The following is a 22,509-nucleotide window of genomic DNA, read 5'->3' as shown; positions in this document are numbered from 1 at the left end:
ACCACTGTTTTGGTTGGTGCTCTTTTTATCTTGGGCGATCGTGTAAAATGTATTCCCATTTATCTCGTACCCTTGGAAAGTCGTTATAGTCGAAGATGGTGTCTTGGCCAACATGTACAGCTGATCTACAACATGATCGTCATTCATTAAATTTTTTCTCAACCAACTGCCGAAAGTCTCCATGTGGGCCTTCCTAATCCAGGATTCAGGCTTCCCAGGGTTGTCCGAGCGTAAAATATTCTTGTGTTTCTCAAAGTACGGAGCCACCAAGCTGGAATTGGTCAGAATTCGTGGTGTGCTTCAGTCAGAGAATGGCCGTCCATACATATCGTTGATTTCCTTCCGATCGTGCCTTTTCCACTTAGTCTCCCCTCGTGCCGCGATCGAGGAAGACCAATCGGCTTAAGGTCAGGAACAAAGTCAACACAAAACTCAATTACCTCCTCATTTCCATAGCCCTTGGCGATGCTTCCTTCTGGCCTAGCACGGTTATGAACATATTTCTTTAATATTCCCATGAACCTCTCGAAGGGGAACATATTGTGTAGAAATACAGGACCGAGAATGGAAATCTCATCGACTAGGTGAACCAGGAGGTGCGTCATAATATTGAAGAAGGATGGCGGGAACACCAACTCGAAACTGACAAGACATTGGATCACATCGTTCTGTAACCGTGGTAGAACTTCTGGATTGATTACCTTCTGAGAGATTGCATTGAGGAATGCACATAGCTTCACAATGGCTACTCGAACATTTTCCGGCAGGAGCCTGATACGTCTCCGACGTATCGATAATTTCTTATGTTCCATGCCACATTATTGATGTTATCTACATGTTTTATGCACACTTTATGTCATATTCGTGCATTTTCTGGAACTAACCTATTAACAAGATGCCGAAGTGCCAGTTGCTGTTTTCTGCTGTTTTTGGTTTCAGAAATCCTAGTAAGGAAATATTCTCGGAATTGGACGAAATCAAAGCCCAGGGGCCTATTTTCTCACGAAGCTTCCAGAAGTCCGAAGGAGAGACGAAGAGGGGCCACGGAGGGGCCACACCCTAGGGCGGCGCGGCCCCCCCCTTGGCCGCGCGGCCCTGTGGTGTGGGGCCCCCGTGCCGCCTCTTGACCTGCCCTTCCGCCTACAAATAGCCTCTGTGACGAAACCCCCAGTACCGAGAGCCACGATACGGAAAACCTTCCAGAGACGCCGCCAACGCCGATCCCATCTCGGGGGATCCAGGAGATCGCCTCCAGCACCCTGCCGGAGAGGGGAATCATCTCCCGGAGGACTCTACGCCGCCATGGTCGCCTCCGGTGTGATGTGTGAGTAGTCTACCCCTGGACTATGGGTCCATAGCAGTAGCTAGATGGTTGTCTTCTCCCCATTGTGCTATCATTGTCGGATCTTGTGAGCTGCCTAACATGATCAAGATCATCTATCTGTAATTCTATATGTTGCGTTTGTTGGGATCCGATGAATAGAGAATACTTGTTATGTTGATTATCAAAGTTATATCTATGTGTTGTTTATGATCTTGCATGCTCTCCGTTACTAGTAGATACTCTGGCCAAGTTTTTGCTATTAACTCCAAGAGGGAGTACTTATGCTCGATAGTGGGTTCATGCCTGCATTGACACCTGGGACAGTGACAGAAAGTTCTAAGGTTGTGTTGTGCTGTTGCCACTAGGGATAAAACATTAGTGCTATGTTCAAGGATGTAGTCACTAGTTACATTACGCACCATACTTAATGCAATTGTCTGTTGTTAGCAACTTAATACTGGAAGGGGTTCGGATGATAACCTGAAGGTGGACTTTTTAGGCATAGATGCAGTTGGATGACGGTCTATGTACTTTGTCGTAATGCCCAATTAAATCTCACTATACTCATCATGATATGTATGTGCATGGTCATGCTCTCTTTATTTGTCAATTGCCCAACTGTAATTTGTTCACCCAACATGCTGTTCGTCTTATGGGAGAGACACCGCTAGTGAACTGTGGACCCCGGTCCAATTCTCTTTACTGAAATACAATCTACTGCAATACTTGTTCTACTGTTTTCTGCAAACAATCATCTTCCACACAATACGGTTAACTCTTTGTTACAGCAAGCCGGTGAGATTGACAACCTCACTGTTTCGTTGGGGCAAAGTACTTTGGTTGTGTTGTGCAGGTTCCACGTTGGCGCCGGAATCACTGGTGTTGCGCCGCACTACATCCCGCCGCCATCAACCTTCAACGTGCTTCTTGGCTCCTCCTGGTTCGATAAACCTTGGTTTCTTTCTGAGGGAAAACTTACTGCTGTGCGCATCATACCTTCCTCTTGGGGTTGCCCAACGAACGTGTGAAATACACGCCATCAAGCTCTTTTTCTGGCGCCGTTGCCGGGGAGATCAAGACACGCTGCAAGGGGAGTCTCCACTTCTCAATCTCTTTACTTTGTTTTTGTCTTGCTTAGTTTTATTTACTACTTTGTTTGCTGCACTAAATCAAAATACAAAAAAATTAGTTGCTAGTTTTCTTTATTTGCTATCTTGTTTGCTATATCTAAAACACAAAAAATTAGTTTACTTGCATTTACTTTATCTAGTTTGCTTTATTGTCTTGCACTCTATATTAAAATACAAAAAAAAATTAGTTACTTTTGTTACCATGTCTAGCTCTGAACCTGTTACTTCTTCGCCTGAAGAATTAGTCTTCACTTTTAAACAAGGGGATGAGGAGAGTTTTAAGGATGCTTGGTCTAGAATTTTTACTTCTTATCGTAAAACTGAACCTCAAATGACTCTAAGTTTGCTCCTCAGTAATTTTTATTTTGGTCTTATGGTTCGCTATAGATATGCTTTGGATACTTTAGTGGGAGGAGATTTCCTTCATTGCAATGGGGACCAAGCTTTTAATGCCATAAAGAAGTTGGTTGCATCACATGATTTAGCTAATAACTTTGATTCAGTCCTCACTAGCATTTATAGTAGATTAAATAATCTCGAGACAAGTACATCTCGCTTGAATGATAATTATTGCCACGTTCGTAATCGTCTTGAACAAGTCTTAGTGAACTCTAAACTCTCAATGTGGGATCCTGCTGTTAAAATTGTCATCGGTGATCGAACTCTCCACGCCTACTGTGATATTATGTATGAATTTTGCCTTATGCCTGAAAGTATTTATAAATATTTGAAACTTTGGGGAGTCGAGGAAGGAGGAGAAGAAATAACTCTCATTGATAACTCTACTATAATTCCTAAAGGAATAGCCGCAGGTGTGCATACAACCATTCTTGGAAGAACAATATCCATTGATTATCTTGTTGTTGAAACAGGAAAACTCACACTCGGAAGATCCCTGCTGAAACTATTGGGAGCAGTCATTGATGTTGGAGAAGGCACTCTGAAATTCACCTCTATACCGGGGGAAACTCATACATTTCCTAAACCAAAGGGAAAGAAAAACAATAAGAAAGGTAAGGGTAAAGCCCAAGGTAATGTTGACACTTCGTCTCTTGATAATACTTGATACACACTTTCTGCGCCTAGCTGAAAGGCGTTAAAGAAAAGCGCTTATGGGAGACAACCCATGTTTTTACCTACAGTACTTTGTTTTTATTTTGTGTCTTGGAAGTTGTTTACTACTGTAGCAACCTCTCCTTATCTTAGTTTTGTGTTTTGTTGTGCCAAGTTAAGCCGTTGATAGAAAAGTAAGTACTAGATTTGGATTACTGCACAGTTTCAGATTTCTTTGCTGTCACGAATCTGAGTCCACCTCCCTGTAGGTAGCTCAGAAAATTAAGCCAATTTATGTGCATGATCCTCAGATATGTACGCAACTTTCATTCAATTTGAGCATTTTCATTTGAGCAAGTCTGGTGCCATTTTAAAATTCGTCAATACGAACTGTTCTTTTTTGACAGATTCTGCCTTTTATTTCGCATTGCCTCTTTCGCTATGTTGGATGAATTTCTTTGATCCATTAATGTCCAGTAGCATTATGCAATGTCCAGAAGTGTTAAGAATGATTGTGTCACCTCTGAATATGTCAATTTATATTGTGCACTAACCCTCTAATGAGTTGTTTCGAGTTTGGTGTGGAGGAAGTTTTCAAGGATCAAGAGAGGAGTATGATGCAACATGATCAAGGAGAGTGAAAGCTCTAAGCTTGGGGATGCACCCGGTGGTTCACCCCTGCATATATCAAGAAGACTCAAGCGTCTAAGCTTGGGGATGCCCAAGGCATCCCCTTCTTCATCGACAACATTATCAGGTTCCTCCCCTGAAACTATATTTTTATTCCATCACATCTTATGTGCTTTTTCTTGGAGCGTCGGTTTGTTTTTTTTTTTTTTTGTTTTGTTTGAATAAAATGGATCCTAGCATTCACTTTATGGGAGAGAGACACGCTCCGCTGTAGCATATGGACAAGTATGTCCTTGGTTTCTACTCATAGTATTCATGGCGAAGTTTCTCCTTCGTTAAATTGTTATATGGTTGGAATTGGAAAATGATACATGTAGTAATTGCTATAAATGTCTTGGGTAATGTGATACTTGGCAATTGTTGTGCTCATGATTAAGCTCTTGCATCATATGCTTTGCACCCATTAATGAAGAAATACATAGAGCATGCTAAAATTTGGTTTGCATATTTGGTTTCTCTAAGGTCTAGATAATTTCTAGTTTTGAGTTTGAACAACAAGGAAGACGGTGTAGAGTCTTATAATGTTTTCAATATGTCTTTTATGTGAGTTTTGCTGCACCGGTTCATCCTTGTGTTTGTTTCAAATAAGCCTTGCTAGCCTAAACCTTGTATCGAGAGGGAATACTTCTCATGCATCCAAATACTTGAGCCAACCACTATGCCATTTGTGTCCACCATACCTACCTACTACATGGTATTTTCCGCCATTCCAAAGTATATTGCTTGAGTGCTACCTTTAAAATTCCATCATTCACCTTTGCAATATATAGCTCATGGGACAAATAGCTTAAAAAACTATTGTCGTATTGAATATGTAATTATGCACTTTATCTCTTATTAAGTTGCTTGTTGTGCGATAACCATGTTCACTGGGGACGCCATCAACTTTTCATTGTTGAATTTCATGTGAGTTGCTATGCATGTCCGTCTTGTCTGAAGTAAGAGAGATCTACCACCATATGGTTAAGCATGCATATGTTAGAGAAGAACATTGGGCCGCTAACTAAAGCCATGCTCCATGGTGGAAGTTTCAGTTTTGGACATATATCCTCAAATCTCAAATGAGAAAATTATTAATTGTTGTTACATGCTTATGCATAAAAGAGGAGTCCATTATCTGTTGTCTATGTTGTCCCGGTATGGATGTCTAAGTTGAAGAATAATCAATAGCGAGAAATCCAATGCGAGCTTTCTCCTTAGACCTTTGTACAGGCGGCATAGAGGTACCCCTTTGTGACACTTGGTAAAAACAATGCATTGTGATGATCCGGTAGTCCAAGCTAATTAGGACAAGGTGCGGGCACTATTAGTACACTATGCATGAGGCTTGCAACTTATAAGATATAATTTACATGATACATATGCTTTATTACTACCGTTGACAAAATTGTTTCATGTTTTCAAAATCAAAGCTCTAGCACAAATATAGCAATCGATGCTTTTCCTCTATGGAGGACCATTCTTTTACTTTCAATGTTGAGTCAGTTCACCTATTTCTCTCCACCTCAAGAAGCAAACACTTGTGTGAACTGTGCATTGATTCCTACATACTTGCTTATTGCACTTATTATATTACTCTATGTTGACAATATCCATGAGATATACATGTTACAAGTTGAAAGCAACCGCTGAAACTTAATCTTCTTTTGTGTTGCTTCAATGTCTCTACTTTGAATTATTGCTTTATGAGTTAACTCTTATGCAAGACTTATTGATGCTTGTCTTGAAGTGCTATTCATGAAAAGTCTTTGCTATATGATTCACTTGTTTACTCATGTCATATACATTGTTTTGATCGCTGCATTCACTACATATGCTTTACAAATAGTATGATCAAGATTATGATGGCATGTCACTCCGTAAATTATCTGTGTTATCATTTTACCTGCTCGGGACGAGCAGAACTAAGCTTGGGGATGCTGATACGTCTCCGACGTATCGATAATTTCTTATGTTCCATACCACATTATTGATGTTATCTACATGTTTTATGCACACTTTATGTCATATTCGTGCATTTTCTGGAACTAACCTATTAACAAGATGCCGAAGTGCCGATTCTTTGTTTTCATTGTTTTTGGTTTCAGAAATCCTAGTAAGGAAATATTCTCGGAATTGGACGAAATCAAAGCCCAGGGGCCTATTTTCTCACGAAGCTTCCAGAAGTCCGAAGGAGAGACGAAGAGGGGCCACGGAGGGGCCACACCCTAGGGCGGCGCCCCCCCCCCCGTGGCCGCGCGGCCCGGTGGTGTGGGGCCCCCGGGCCGCCGCTTGACCTGCCCGTCCGCCGACAAATAGCCTCCGGGCCGAAACCCCCCGTACCGAGAACCCCGAAACGGCAAACCTTCCCCAGACGCCGCCAACGCCGATCCCATCTCGGGGATCCAGAGATCGCCTCCGGCACCTGCCGGAGAGGGGAATCATCTCCCGGAGGACTCTACGCCGCCATGGTCGCCTCCGGTGTGATGTGTGAGTAGTCTACCCCTGGACTATGGGTCCATAGCAGTAGCTAGATGGTTGTCTTCTCCCCATTGTGCTATCATTGTCGGATCTTGTGAGCTGCCTAACATGATCAAGATCATCTATCTGTAATTCTATATGTTGCGTTTGTTGGGATCCGATGAATAGAGAATACTTGTTATGTTGATTATCAAAGTTATATCTATGTGTTGTTTATGATCTTGCATGCTCTCCGTTACTAGTAGATACTCTGGCCAAGTTTTTGCTATTAACTCCAAGAGGGAGTACTTATGCTCGATAGTGGGTTCATGCCGCATTGACACCGGGACAAAGGATGAGAAAGTTCTAAGGTTGTGTTGTGCTGTTGCCACTAGGGATAAAACATTAGTGCTATGTTCAAGGATGTAGTCACTAGTTACATTACGCACCATACTTAATGCAATTGTCTGTTGTTAGCAACTTAATACTGGAAGGGGTTCGGATGATAACCTGAAGGTGGACTTTTTAGGCATAGATGCAGTTGGATGACGGTCTATGTACTTTGTCGTAATGCCCAATTAAATCTCACTATACTCATCATGATATGTATGTGCATGGTCATGCTCTCTTTATTTGTCAATTGCCCAACTGTAATTTGTTCACCCAACATGCTGTTCGTCTTATGGGAGAGACACCTCTAGTGAACTGTGGACCCCGGTCCAATTCTCTTTACTGAAATACAATCATCGCAATACTTGTTCTATCGTTTTCGCAAACAATCATCTTCCACACAATACGGTTAACTCTTTGTTACAGCAAGCCGGTGAGATTGACAACCTCACTGTTTCGGTGGGGCAAAGTACTTTGGTTGTGTTGTGCAGGTTCCACGTTGGCGCCGGAATCACTGGTGTTGCGCCGCACTACATCCCGCCGCCATCAACCTTCAACGTGCTTCTTGGCTCCTCCTGGTTCGATAAACCTTGGTTTCTTTCTGAGGGAAAACTTGCTGCTGTGCGCATCATACCTTCCTCTTGGGGTTGCCCAACGTACATGTGAAATACACGCCATCAGAGCCCCCTCAAAGCAATCGGAAGCAATTGCGTCATAATCACGTGGCAGTCGTGAGACTTCAGGTTTTGGAACTTTTTCTCCGCCATGTTTATTATTCCCTTTATATTGGACGAGAATCCAGACGGGACCTTCATACTGCTCAGGCATTCAAAAAAGATGACCTTCTCTTCTTTGGTCGTAGCGTAGGCGGCACGACCTTGAAACCGTTCCTGATGCCGGTCATCAGGGTCTTTCAAACTTTGCTGGTCCTGCCGTGCTTCCTTTGTATCATTTGACTTCCCATACACGCCCAAGAAGCTTAGGAGGTTCACGCAAATATTCTTCGTAACGTGCATCACGTCGATTGCAGAGCGGACTTCTAGGACTTTCCAATATTCTAACTCCCAGAATATAGATTTCTTCTTCCACATGGCTGTGTGCCCGTCAGCTCCCTTCGGAACTGATTGTCCGCCAGGACCCTTTCCAAAGATGACTTTCAAATCCTTGACCATATCAAATACCTCAGCACCAGTGCATTCCGCAGGCTTCGGCCGGTGATCTGCCTTGCCGTTGTAATGCTTGCCTTTCTTTCTTACTGGATGACCTTTCGAAAGAAATCGACGATGCCCAAGGTACACGTTCTTCTTACAATTTGGCAAATGTACACTTTCAGTCTCATGTAAGCAGTGTGTGCATGCATTGTATCCCTTATTTGACAGTCCCGAAAGGTTACTAAGAGCAGGCCAATCGTTGATGGTTACGAAAAGCAACGCTCGTAGGTCAAATTCCTCTTCTTTGTGCTCATCCCACACACGGACACCAGGTCTTCCCCACAGCTGTAAAAGTTCATCAACTAATGGCCTTAGGTACACATCGATGTCGTTGCCGGGTTGCTTCGGACCTTGGATGAGCATTGGCATCATAATGAACTTCCGCTTCATGCACAACCAAGGAGGAAGGTTGTAGATGCATAGAGTCACGGGCCAGGTGCTATGGCTGGAGCTCTGCTCGCCAAAAGGATTCATGCCATCCGTACTTAGACCAAATCTTATGTTCCTTGCGTCAGCTGCAAAATCTTTGAACTCTCTGTCGATCTTTCTCCATTGCGTTCCATCTGCGGGGTGTCTCAACTCCCCGTCCGACTTACGGTCCTCTTTGTGCCATCGCAACAACTTGGCATGCTCTTTGTTCCTGAACAGACGTTTCAACCGTGGTATTATAGGAGCATACCACATCACCTTGGCGGGAACCCTCTTCCTGGGTTTCTGGCCCTCAACATCGTCACCAGGGTCATCGCCTCTGATCTTATAACGCAATGCAGTGCATACCGGGCATTCATTCAAATTCTCGTATTCACCGCGGTAGAGGATGCAGTCGTTGATGCATGCATGTATCTTCAGAACCTCTAAACCTAGAGGGCAGACAACCTTCTTTGCTTTGTACGTACTGGCGGGCAACTCGTTATTCTTTGGAAACATATTCTTCAACATTTTCAGCAAGTTTTCAAATGCCGAGTCAGCTACACCTGCATGTGCCTTCCATTTCAGCAAATCCAGTGTGCAGCCCAGCTTTTTCAGACCATCATCGCATCCGGGGTACAGCGCCTTTCTGTGATCCTCTAACATGCGATCCAAATTCTCCCTCTCCTTTTCAGTTTCGCAGCGTCTCCGTGCATCAGCAATGGTCCGACCAAGATCATCAACGGGATCATCACGTGCCTCTTCTTCACCTTCCCCTTCACCTTCCCCTTCACCTTCAGCATCCTCCATGAAAGTATCACCGAAATGAGCAAGATAGCTTTCATCGATGAAATCATCCCCTTCTTCATCTTCTTCCATTATAACCCCTCTTTCTCCATGCTTGGTCCAACAATTATAGCTTGGCATGAAACCGTGCCGAAGCAGGTGCATGTGAACATCTCTTGAGGAAGAGTAACCCTTCTGATTCTTACAGTTAACACATGGACAGATAACAAAACCCCCATGCTTGTTCGCATTAGCCACTACGAGGAAATCTTTCAAACCCGTAGTGAACTCGCCGGAGAGTCGGTTACCGTACATCCATTGCCGATTCATCTGCATTATTATAATATAAAATATATAATTAACCATCATGCATTTGTTAAACTAACTAGCTACAAACAATATAAATTAAACAATGAACTACACACATGCATATTTTATCAATGACACATCAAAGGTTCAAGTTGCTAACCGCGATCGAGGAGGAAAAAATAAATGAGAAAGCTCAAGTGTGGCTCCAACACTTCATATCATGTTTGTTTCATGCTCTTGGGGTATTTCATCAAACACCTTATGTGCATAAGAGGAACCAAAAGCAAACCTAACACCCACTTGTGAAGTTTGTGAAGAGAATGGCTCCAAATGGCTAAGTGTTGGCTGCTGGATGGGTATATATAGGGGAGGGGCTTTAGCCGCGACTAAAGGCCTTCGGGCACCTTTAGTCGCGGTTGGCCTGGCCAACCGCGACTAAAGCCCCCCACGTGCACCAGCTGGCCACCGAGCACCCTAGGCCCGGGCCTTTGGTCGCGGTTCGCCTCCCGAACCGCGACTAAAGGTCCCATTAGTCGCGGTTCCTATAGCTTCGCGACTTATGGGGCTGGACGGAAGCCTGTTTTTCTACCAGTGAAGCTATATTAATTATCATGTATTGATTATCGCCTGTTAGATACAATGATTGTGGTTAAATAATTATCACCTATTAGGTTATTACCGTGATAACGTAGCTCCCAATTTTGAAAGCATTTGCAGTGTCCAATCTTACACCATGGACCAGATCTATCGAAAGATAGTACTCAACCAAATTAATCCTCCACGCATGGTAATCAATCACCATCAAGGTGATTAATATGCGGTGATCAAACCACAATATCTTTCCATCCCACGCAAAAAAAAAAAAATCACACGTCGCCCGTTCTTCCCTCTTTGTTGAGGCTAATCACGATATCAAATCTTAATCATCTCTATCTCTATACCATTATATTCGAGTTAGTTATGGTAAGTCGCACTCAACATACTTTGCACTTTTCATTTTGAAAGCATTTGGAGCGTCCAATCTTACACCAAATAATTAATGGATCAGATCTCTGGAAAGACAACCAAATTGATCCCTCCCGCATGGTAATGAACCATAATCAAGGCAACTAATACATGATGATCAATCACCAATATCCTTCCTTCCCACGCAGAAAAAAAAAATCACACACGCCTTCCTTCTCTCTTTTGTTGAGGCTAATCACCATATTAAATCTTAATCATCGATATAAATTAAATTGGAGGTCTTTTTGTGTTTGTCCCTGCAAAAAAAATCATGGTGTGAGTTAATAATGTTAGCTCCTACTACTTAGAGGCTGCTGCTACTCACACGCTAATCACTTGAACACACACTCTTAAAACTCCAATAGAATGGATGACACGAGTAGCTTTGATGCAGCTCAAACTTGCTACTTTTTCTTGCTTGTTTCTTTACTACTTGGTCTGATCTGAAATGATACAAGGCCACAAGGGTGCCCTATTTATACTACAATTGAGCTGCACATACCAGCTCACGTACAAACCTTCTAGGTGTGAACATTTGATCGAGGACACTGCTAGGAATCGGATCCCGATGGATCGCTTCCCATCGGACCTGGCTGTGGCCGCACGATCGAGTAGACCATGGCCGCACGATGTTTTAGCCGTCCAAATTATGAACCAGCCCCGAGCATGACTACCTCCGCAAATCGTGGGCCAGATTGCATACTTCTGTGAAACAGATCTGGGGATCCGAAGTAAATGTTATAATTTGTTTCCTACTAAATGCTTCCTAAAACGATTCCAGATTTGTAGGCAACTAATTATTCTGATAAACCGTGTTTTCGAGCAGCTCAATCCATTTCCTTATTTGGTTCCTTAGAAGCAAATTTTGTGTTCAATATTATTTGATGCTTCAAACTAAATATAAATTTGCTTCAAAAATAATGCGAGCGTGCTTCTAGTAATTCGTTTCGAACAAAATAAATGTAAAAATATAATTAAGATTTGTATTTTCAATATCCTTTTTTTCTTGATGGGAGAAGCATTCTCCTTGATCGATGGAGTCACCATTTTTCAACCTCCATTCATTTAAATTTGCCTATATCTTGACAAATAGAAACATCATTTTTGTGGCGCTAGTGACATATTGTTCGCATCATGGAATATTTTTTCTAGGACCAATATAAATATTTATTTCTACATGCTAGTATTTTTAATCTATTAATACATCTTTTGATGCAACCAAAACATATTTCAATCTGATGAAAATATTTGCTTCACAAAAAATCTGTGGAAGCACGACATGAAGCACGAAGCAATGTACACATTATTTGATTTAAACAAAAAATTACAACTCTTCTAGTGACAAATTTAAACAATATTACAACAACACTTTTCTCACTTCTCCCCAACCAGTATTATTGACCGTTGTATGGGCTGATCATGGATGATCTCCCACCCGCTGCAAGCTCCTCCTCAATAAGGCATTTGTGTCCCAGTTGCGGCGTACTCGATCGGCAGTATAGCAACATCACTGACTATACAACCAGAATCAGGTTAGGCAGAATTATGTTTATATAATAGAAGGATCACTTAGTAACACGAAGCACACCCTAGCACTAAGAAATGTTGAAGCACCAGTTATAAACTATGCGTGAAGCAAACACACACGGTGGAAGCATAGACTCATAGCCGTTGAAGCAAAATTACTGTACGATGAGAGCATCACACAATGGCACTAGTTGAAGAAAAAAAATTGAGTAGAATTTTTTTGCCGGCGTAAAGCAGCGATTTGATGCCATCATAGCATATATAACTCGCACTAGCACTAGAGAAGTTACGTTTTTGCAAATTGGGATGCTTCCGGACAAATTTTGGGTACTGAAGCATGGATACAAACTTATGAAGCATGGCCGTAGTGCCAATCAATTGATCTAGACATGAAAAGCACATATTGCATATATATGAAGCACCGAATCTCTTTAGCAGTTAAATATTTCTAAAACTAGTGGAAGCATATAAATTTAGAAACCAAAAAATACCATGACACTGCAAAGATGTAGGTGATCAAAACTGTGAGTAAACAACAAGTGAATATTGTGAGCCTGTCATACGAACAAATAATCAGTGGATCAAGTGGTATGTTTGTAGCTAGGCTTGTAATTCAAACCATAGAAACTGAAATATAGAGCTACATGGGATCCTGATATTAGTTGGTGGAGCTTGCTGGACCTTATGCCGTAGCTGGCCAGATGTACTTGCGTACCATGGGAGCTTCGGTGTATGGTATACAAATCGGCTGTGAAGCATACAGGCAAGTAGAAAAAAAGATTGTAGCAACATGAACATGACTGATACTACCACGTAAAGATCTACATCCTAGAAGATGCAAAATATATGACCGGCTGTAAAATTTGATTTCACAATTTAAAATAGCAGAGGACTAACAGGATCTGGTGTTCAGAAAATTCAGAAACTAGGCAAACACGGGGACCTATGTCAGTTCCTATTACCTTCTCTCCCCGAATCGTGTAGTCGCTGAAGTGAGCAGTCGAAGCAGTCTATGGCCTGCAGATTTGGTCGTCGGATGGTAGCTTAGACGGCATGGTTAAGTCGCCTCTCGCACCACCTGCGCCAACCGCCCGTTTGTGATGCCCCAACGACATCTCCTCGCGGCGGAGCGCCGCGCGTGTTGCCGGCGCACGAGTGAACGAGGTGGAAGGGGAGGTGAAGATCTCGAGGGAAACAAGCGGCATGGCTGGAGCGATTGGTACGATGATTTCCCAGAGCAGAGCGATGAGGAGGCGAGTTTGCTCGGCGGCGTGATTTGGGGTAGATCTGGAAGGTGTTTATGACGCGAAGTTTTGGGATTTTTTAGTTGGCGAAAAATCAAGTGGAAACCCAGTCCGTTGGATCCCAACAAAATGGACGTCGTTGGAGAGGTCCGAGAATTCTCTTCCATCGAACTCTGATAGATAGTGTTTACCTTTGATTAATGCAAACTAAGATGTCAAGCCGCACATGCAGGCTGCAGCTTTGCACGTTTGTCTCATGCCCACCTTGTGCCTCCATGCAGTCTACTGTTCAAATACTGCTACTACTAGCACATGATGCACAGTGTATTATTTGTGTCTAAGGAAATTACTACTACTAGTCTACTAGCAACGTGATTAATCAACAAATAACACTATGCATACATAAACCTATTACCTGTCCACACCGTGCAAAATCATACAGCTTGCAAATGGGTCAACGGGTAAAACACTTGTGATGTTGTGCAAAATCATCCAAGATAGTTCCTAGACTGGCCTGTGGTGTCGATTTGTTTGAGAAACACCCCCTTTGCTTGTTTTCCTCTCGCAGTGACAACCTTCCTATTCTTTCGAAGATTGAGCTTGCCACCTTGCGGACTTGCGGTGTAGAGTTGCAAGTGCTAGTATTACGGAGAGAAAATAGTGGCGATTAATCATGGCGTCCTCCGCGTCGGAGTAGGCCACCTTGCAGGACTTCATCCAAGGCCACTAGATGATATGCGCGTGGGCACCGCCTGGAGCACAACGACGAAGATGTTCGAGATAGTCCCGCCTCAGTCGCCGGTGCCGGTGAGGTCGTGGTGAGGAGAGGTAGAGCGCGATGGATTAATGGCTACCGCAAGCATGTTGAGGGCCGTGAATCCCTGCGCGGGCGTACATTGATTTCATCATTAGCGGTCCGTCCCTGATGCGCCACTAGCTGCTACAATGTCATGCAGTTTGCAGATAGGTCGCGTTCATCCAACTTGGGCGCGCGATGACGTAACTGGCACAACACGAGCTCGAGTAGGCTGGCCGTCGAGCCGTTCATGGGTATGATTGTATGAAGCACGGCTCGCCAGCCAACCTCCCCCTCCCCAGCGGACTCCCTGTTGGATGGCCGAACATGGCGGCAATGGTGAGGGAGGTTGTTCGGCTGAACATCAAAAGTATCGTCGCGTGGAGCACAGTAGATGTTGTGTGCAACCTGGTCTGCTCGACGACTCTGTGGATTTTGCGTACCACATGGCGAGGACGGGACGGCATAGCCGACCATGGCGCAACCACGCCAGGAACACCATCCTCTCCGATTACCCATAGAGGTGCTCGACGGACTGGTGCACGACGAGGACACGAAGCTTGTACATGTAGTCGTCGAGGATGGCCTCCAGCAGCCCCAGTTTCAGCATGATCTCCCACTTCACTCGAGGGATGAGCACCACCATCATGCCGACCTCGGGCGCGCAGCTCAGTCAGTGAAACAACACAATCGCCGGCACCTCACCGACTGCAGCAGTCGGTCGAAGGTCTTGAACTGCTCCATCACGAGCAGGACCACGCGTAGGCACAACGACACGAGCCAGGGCAGGCCCCGCGGCCACCCCCAACATGTCTCGCCGCGACACGGACGAAAACACGACCACCATGAAGTTGTCGTCCTAGTCACTACGGGAAACAACCAAGGTGCCAATGGCCGCTAGTGGCGAGGAGAATTAAGCATTGGGTTCATTTCCATAAAACTATGAGATCACCCGAAGAGATATATGGTGTTAAGTACCAATTTAGCCTAGATAATCACAGATTTAACGATTTTGTTAATTCTCAGTAACTTAGAGCTCAGTAGAATCGCATACTGGTACCTGTCGTTCTGCACAACGAGGCAGCGACATGGGTTTCTCATTCTACACGCGAAGGTAGCCTGGGCCGCTGTTGCTTGCCGCACCTCATGTGGGCTGCTGCCACCGCTGTTATTTTGGGCCTTTTTTTTGATCTAGCTCAAAAGGCTTCATCACTTTGGGCTTGTTTTGTCTGGCTGGTGTGTTTCCGATAGTGGCATTTCCATTTTGTGTGCTCTTCATTGTTTTTTTTAAATGAGCTGAGTTGACTTTATTTTGGGGCTTTTGAGTGTGAGCTTTATTGTGACCTTTCCTGTATATTATTCAGTTAAAGTTGCTGTCTTTTAAAAAAAAATATGTGTGTGTCTTAGTGGGGCTACGAAAAGAAATAATTTTTTCACTTATAACTAGAGTTGTAATTGATATTTTGTCCAGTTGTAGTGGGGTTGCAACTCAGGTTGCAACTAAGATATTTTTCAGTCACAAGTAAGGTTGCAACTATGATTATTGTTTCAATTGTAAGTGGGTTTGCAACTAAGATTTGTCCAGTTGCAAGTGAGGTTGTAACTGAGATTTGTCCAGTTACAAGTGGGGTTGCAACTGAGATTTGTCCAGTTGCAAGTGGGGTTGCAACTGCGATTTATCCAGCTGGCAGTTGCAAGTGGGGTTGCAACTGAGATTTGTCCAGTTGCAAAAGTAGGGTTGCAACTGAGACTTATTCAGTTGCAAGTGGGGTTGCAACTGAGATTTGTCCAGTTGACATCTGCAAGTAGGGTTGCAACTGAGGTTTGTTTAGTTGCAAGTAAGGTTGCAACTGAGATTTTGTCCAATTGCAAGTGTGGTTGCAATTGAGATTTTTCATGTATTGCAGCAGAGATATTTTTTCAGTGGCAAGTGGGGTTGCAAATTTGTTCAGTTGCAAGTGAAGTTGTAACTGAGATATTTTTCCAATCATGAGTAGGGTTGCGACTGAGATTTATCTAACTACAACCATATGTAGATAAAGTTGAGTCACTTATTATTTTTAGACAAAGAAAATACTAGTTAAGAAGTGGAAACCCCTTGGAGCTAGAGCGATGAGTTTTCCCTTTCAAAACCGGCATGATTCCTTGAGTTGTAAGAAGTACGTGACTATTTGAAACAAGCAAGCCCACTAGCACCGGCCGTTGGTGCTGCAGAACGGGTTCATTGCACAATACGTGGCCGATGCTGAAGAAATCCACGGCGACATCAGCAATGGCGACGTGAATGTGCTCGCGGGCATCCACACAGCAGCAACATGAGGCGGGGATGCCGTGCATGCAGACTTGGGCGGAAACAACGCGGCAAATGACGTGGACGTGGACGCAACCCAGCCTCGAGCGTGGTCTGAGACGTGCGTTTACCCGGTGACACGTTTTGCAATATTGTGGTACTAATTTGCACATCCGGAACTTGATGTGGTACTACAAGTGTATTTACCTCTTTTTTTTATGTTGGTATATGTGGTGTATATAGCGCTGCAATAATCTTCTATATAAAAAAGCTCGCTATCCGTGACTGACCACATGGTTGTGCTACAACTGCCAATAGATGCTCCATCACAAAGTGTGCGGCACCAGGTCGCATATCCGTCCACAATCCTTTGTCGATTCCCCTTCATCTATGCACGTTGTAGTTTAGATAGCTCTGCTAGTGGAGTGGAGACCGGCGGGGAAAAATAGTCAACTTTTTAGAAGCAAGCAGGAGGCGGAAAGAGAAACATATGCTGCCTATTTCGTCATGTGTAGGTTAGGAGGAGAGGAGAACAGAAGAAGCTCCTCCGATCATTTGATCCATAGCTCATCCATCCTCCCTCAGGTCTCTCTCTACCTTTCTCTCTCTTAGAGCATCCACAATACATAGCTACAAGTAATTTTATTTGTGCCTTTTGGCATTTGGAACTAGTTCGTACATTGTAAAGCTAGTTCCAAAGTTAGAAAAACTGGAAACCGGAGCAACTAAATGCTCCGATGCCAACTCCCACTTCACAATAAAATATTCGTTTTTTTACCAACTGCCAACGCGTAGGGTCTGAGGAGAGAGAGAACACCATTTTTTCAGATTGTTTTATTCGGCAATGGGACCCATCCTACAGATATTTAGCGATGGCACATTGTGGAGGTGCAGCCATATGTAGTTCTGGTGCTAAATGCTGTGTTTCGTCAGATTTGGCCATCCATACATTGAGGATGCCCTTATGCAGTTAATTTCTTCTACAATTCTCCCCGCCTCTCTCTCTCTTTCTCATTCTCTGTCTCCCTCCCTGAAAACAGCAGCTCACACACTTGAACTTTTTGTTGACACGGAACTGTTCTCGCGTATCTGTTATTCCAAGCAATCTGAAATTCCGATATATGGGCCATAAGTAGAAGGAACATTTTAACTTATTTCTGCAGTGAAGTTTTAATTATATGTCACATACGTAGTACTTCTCTGAAGTTTCAGTTCGACGGTGAAGAATGGCAGAGAAACTAGAGAAAACTCGGTTACTTCTCCCTGTTATTTTCATGATCATAAGTATTCCTCATTAGTTTGCGCCGCCGACCATATTGTGTTTGCTGGCAAGTAATCAAAGGTTATCATGATCAACAACACGAAATTGTGGCGTGGAATCAACTTCAGAGTGGCACGAGCTTAGAGCTAGATGGAAGAGATTCACCATATTTTAGACGTGCGCTACCTGCATTCTAGATTCTATGCCACATAATTAATCTTTGCTTATCCATTGTTTCATCTTTCTCCAGATTATTTTTGTTGATAGATTGTCTTCTGTTCCCACCAACGACTTTGGTTAATGCAGAGGTACGCATGGAAGCGGCAGAAGATGAGGAGAGGCTGCTGGCCCATCAGTTCCTGCCTCGACAGGTGATATTCTCTTCCGCGCTTAATTGGAAATTGAGCCTACTAGTACTACGTTTCCGTGTGACATAGCATGCCAAAATTCAGTTTTTGCATTGTTATCCAGGAAGAAGGTTCAAGGTACACAAGTGATGGAACAGTTGACTCCAAAAAACAGCCTGCTCTCAAGCAGCTTCTTCATCCTAGGTATACTTCCGACAGACAACCTGTCAAAAACACTTTGCTTCGTGCAGTGCTCCATGTTAATTTGGCCTACTGAAGTAACTGCATGTTGAGCCTGAACCAGGCGCCGAATTCAGCGAATGCCTGTGCTTCTTCGCGGTCGCTAGGAACCTGGTCACCCACCTCACCACCGAGCTCCACGAGAGCAGTGCCGGCGCGGCATGGAGCGGATCGGTACCTGCTTCTTCTCGCCGCTCATTGGAGCCTTCTTGGCCGACACATACTGGGGAAGATACTCGACCATCATAATTTTCCTCTCTGTGTACGCCATCGTAAGTGTGGCAAACGAAAATGTTGTTCCTACTGTTCTAATAATGTGCAGTATGGAGAATTGTTTGCCAAGTAATGTGCAGAACTCTGTTCTGAATAATTTTCGTGTGACAGGGGATGCTCATTACGACAGTATCAGCAACGCTTCCACTGTTCCTGCCTTTTTCCGACAACAGCGGCATTCATCGTGTCGCCGTCTACCTGGGGCTCTGTCTTGCCGCCCTTGGCACTGAGGCATCAAGCCCTGCAGCTCGGCCCTGGGCGCCGATCAGTTTGACAGCGCGGACCCAGCGGAGCGGGTGGCCAAGGGCTCCTTCTTCAACTGGTACTACTTCTCGATCAACATCGGCTCGCTGTTCTCGGCCATCTTGATCGTCTGGGTGCAGGACAACATCGGCTGGAGCGTTAGGTTTGCGATTCCGACGGCGATTATGGGCTTTGGCCTCGCCGTGTGTTCGTCACCGGCGGGAAGGTTTACAGGTACAAGCGAACGAGTGGCAGCCCCTTCATCGGGGTCTTTCAGGTGGTTGTGGCTGCCGCAAGGAATTACCGTCTCGAGCTTCCCGATGATAATTTGGCGCTGCATGAAAATGAAGGAGCAGATGGGCACACGAGTAAATTCAGGTTCTTTGACAAGGCTGCGATCGTACTGCCATCGTCGGAGAAGAAGGGCCCGTGGCGGCTGTGCACTGTGTCGCAGGTGGAGGAGCTGAAGATGCTGCTGCGGATGGCCCCCGTGTGGGCGTCGCTGCTCATCTTCTTCGCGGTGACGGCGCAGATGTCGTCGACGTTGGTCGAGCAGGGCGTAGTCATGGACAACCGCGTCGGCGCCTTCACCGTGCCGCCCGCGGCCATGACCACCTTCGACGTCGCCACCGTCCTCATCTGTGTCCCCGTCTACGACGCCGTGCTGGTGCCGCTCGCACGGTGCGTCACGGGTGAGGATCGGGGCCTCACCCAACTGCAGCGCATCGGCGTCGGCCTCGCGCTGTCGGCGGCCGCCATGGCGTACGTGGCGTCGGTCTAGACGAGGCGGCTGATAGGGTCGGCCCCAGCGATGAGCATCATTCAGGTGGCAAGCATCGTGCTACTCGGTGCTAGGCGTGGCGGATGTGTTCGCCAGCATCGGCATGCTGGAGTTCTTCTACGACCAGTCCCCGGATTCCATGAAGAGCCTAGGCTCGGCGCTCGCGCACCTCGCCATCGCCGGAGGGAATTACCTCAACTCCGACCTGGGTTGCGCAGTCACGTCGGCCACCACCGGCGGCGGTAAACCCGGATAAGCTCGACGAAGGGCACCTTGACAACTTCTTCTGGTTCATGGCTGCTCTCGGCGTGCTCAACTTGTTGCATTTCATCTACTGCTCCACCAGATACAATCATACAAACCTTAAACATTATCGCTCTTAGCTACTTATGCCGTTCATGTTTTACATTTCGGAACGGATGAACCTCAGTCGATTCTTTTATCTTGTACTCCCTCCGTTCCAATATAAATGTGAAATTGCTAGTTTTTAATAGACTAAGAACGAAGCTCTGAAAATGAATTGTACCCTATCATGGATAGTAATGGGTGATTTGGCAGTATGAACACTTCTCCTCGACTCTTCGTTTGGAGTCACATATATATGTCTGCCTTTCTAGACTGTTTGCAAATTTGGGATCTAAAGGATTTGGTTTTCTCGAGCCTGCCGTTTACATACGATACAAAAGAGGGAACCAATAATCTGCCAGTACGGTTGGACCATGCGGTGGCCGATGATAGATGGCGGGATAGTTGAAAGAAGCGGGATGCCATCAAGAGAGGGGGGGGGGGGGGGGGGGGGGGTTGAATAGGCGGTTTCAAAAACTTCTATGTGTTGGGGGCTTCAAGAAGTGGTGAATAAAACTAGGTTTTACTTGTCAAGCACAAAATCTATAAACTAGTGTTTGCCTACGTGCACCAACAACCTATGCTAGTTGGATATCTGCCTGATACGTCTCAAACGTATCTATAATTTCTTATGTTCCATGCTAGTTTTATGACAATACTCACATGTTTTATATACACTTTATATTATTTATATGCATTTTCCGGCACTAACCTATTAACGAGATGCCGAAGCGCCAGTTCCTGTTTTCTGCTGTTTTTGGTTTCAGAAATCCTACACAGGAAATATTCTCGGAATTGGACGAAACAAAGCCCATGATCTTATTTTGCACGGAGCCTTCCAGAAGTCCGAAGGGGAGACGAAGAGGGGACGCGAGGCGCCCACACCCTAGGGCGGCGCGGTGGGGCCCCTAGCCGCGCCGGCCTGTGGGGTGGGGCCCTCGAGCCTCTCCCGAGTCTGCCTCTTCTCCTATTTATTCCCTCCATCGCGAAAACCCTATTACCGAGAGCCACGATATGAGAAAAGTTCCAGAGACGCCGCCGCCAATCCCATCTCGGGGATTCAGGAGATCGCCTCCGGCACCCTGCCGGAGAGGGGAATCATCACCCGGAGGACTCTACATCACCATGATCGCCTCCGGACTGATGTGTGAGTAGTTCATCCTTGGACTATTGGTCCATAGCAGTAGCTAGATGATTGTCTTCTCCTCTTGTGCTATCATGTTTAGATCTTGTGAGCTGCCTATCATGATCAAGATAATCTATTTGTAATGCTACATGTTGTGTTTGTTGGGATCCGATGAATATGGAATACTATGTCAAGTTGATTATTGATCTATCATATATGTGTTGTTTATGATCTTGCATGCTCTCCGTTTCTAGTAGAGGCTCTGGCCAAGTTGATACTTGTGACTCCAAGAGGGAGTATTTATGCTCGATAGTGGGTTCATGCCTCCACTGAATCTGGGACAGTGATAGAAAGTTCTAAGGTTATGGATGTGCTGTTGCTACTAGGGATAAAACAACAATGCTCTGTCTAAGGATATTTGTATTGTTTACATTACGCACCGTACTTAATGCAATTGTCTGTTGTTTGCAACTTAATACCGGAAGGGGTGCGGATGCTAACCCGAAGATGGACTTTTTAGGCATAGATGCATGCTCGATAGCGGTCTATGTTATTTGTCGTAATGCCCTAAGTAAATCTCATATTAGTCATCATGATATGTATGTGTATTGTTATGCTCTCTCTATTTGTCAATTACCCAACTGTAATTTGTTCACCCAACATGCTATTTCTTATTGGAGAGACACCACTAGTGAACTGTGGACACCGGTCCATTCTTTTACATCTGAAATACAATCTACTGCAATCATTGTTCTCTACTGTTCTTTGCAAAACAAACATCATTCTCCACACCATACGTTTAATCCTTTGTTTACAGCAAGCCGGTGAGATTGACAACCTCACTGTTAAGTTGGGGCAAAGTATTTTGATTGTGTTGTGCAGGTTCCACGTTGGCGCCGGAATCCCTGGTGTTGCGCCGCACTACACTCTTTCACCAACAACCTTCACATGGCCTTCATCTCCTACTGGTTCAATAACCTTGGTTTCTTACTGAGGGAAAACTTGCTGCTGTACGCATCACACCTTCCTCTTGGGGTTCCCAACGGACATGTGCTTTACGCGTCATCACTGCCACACATCGGCTGGGAGGAACCATTTATCACCCAATTATCGGTCCAAAAGAGCGATGTATCCCCACGACCATGTGAGACCAAAGCCAAGCCTATGAAATTATCAAACGGCTTTAGCACCTTTTTTGGTCTTTGCACCAAAAAGAACAACGAACCTTTTCCTCACGAGGAAATTTCCCTTGATGATGAGCAAACCTAATCAAATGTACACTTGAGACATC

At 44.8% G+C, this 22,509-nt stretch overlaps 1 long non-coding RNA gene and 1 pseudogene across 1 annotated transcript; one reads left to right on the top strand and one right to left on the bottom strand.

The window, feature by feature from the left end:
- Positions 1–11,981: 11,981 nt before the first annotated feature.
- Positions 11,982–13,582, bottom strand: LOC127348525 (uncharacterized). Its single transcript, XR_007879813.2, has 2 exons — positions 13,235–13,582; positions 11,982–12,259 (listed from the first exon to the last, which is right to left on the bottom strand). It is a non-coding gene; the product is annotated as an uncharacterized lncRNA (long non-coding RNA).
- A 4,595-nt stretch (positions 13,583–18,177) lies between these two features.
- Positions 18,178–20,130, top strand: LOC127347034 (protein NRT1/ PTR FAMILY 8.3-like; annotated as a pseudogene).
- Positions 20,131–22,509: the final 2,379 nt, after the last annotated feature.

Source organism: Lolium perenne, chromosome 4 (assembly GCF_019359855.2).
Source record: "Lolium perenne isolate Kyuss_39 chromosome 4, Kyuss_2.0, whole genome shotgun sequence".
NCBI lineage: Eukaryota > Viridiplantae > Streptophyta > Magnoliopsida > Poales > Poaceae > Lolium > Lolium perenne.
Note: the sequence above shows the minus strand (reverse complement) of the source record. Positions and strands in the feature narration are given on the sequence as shown.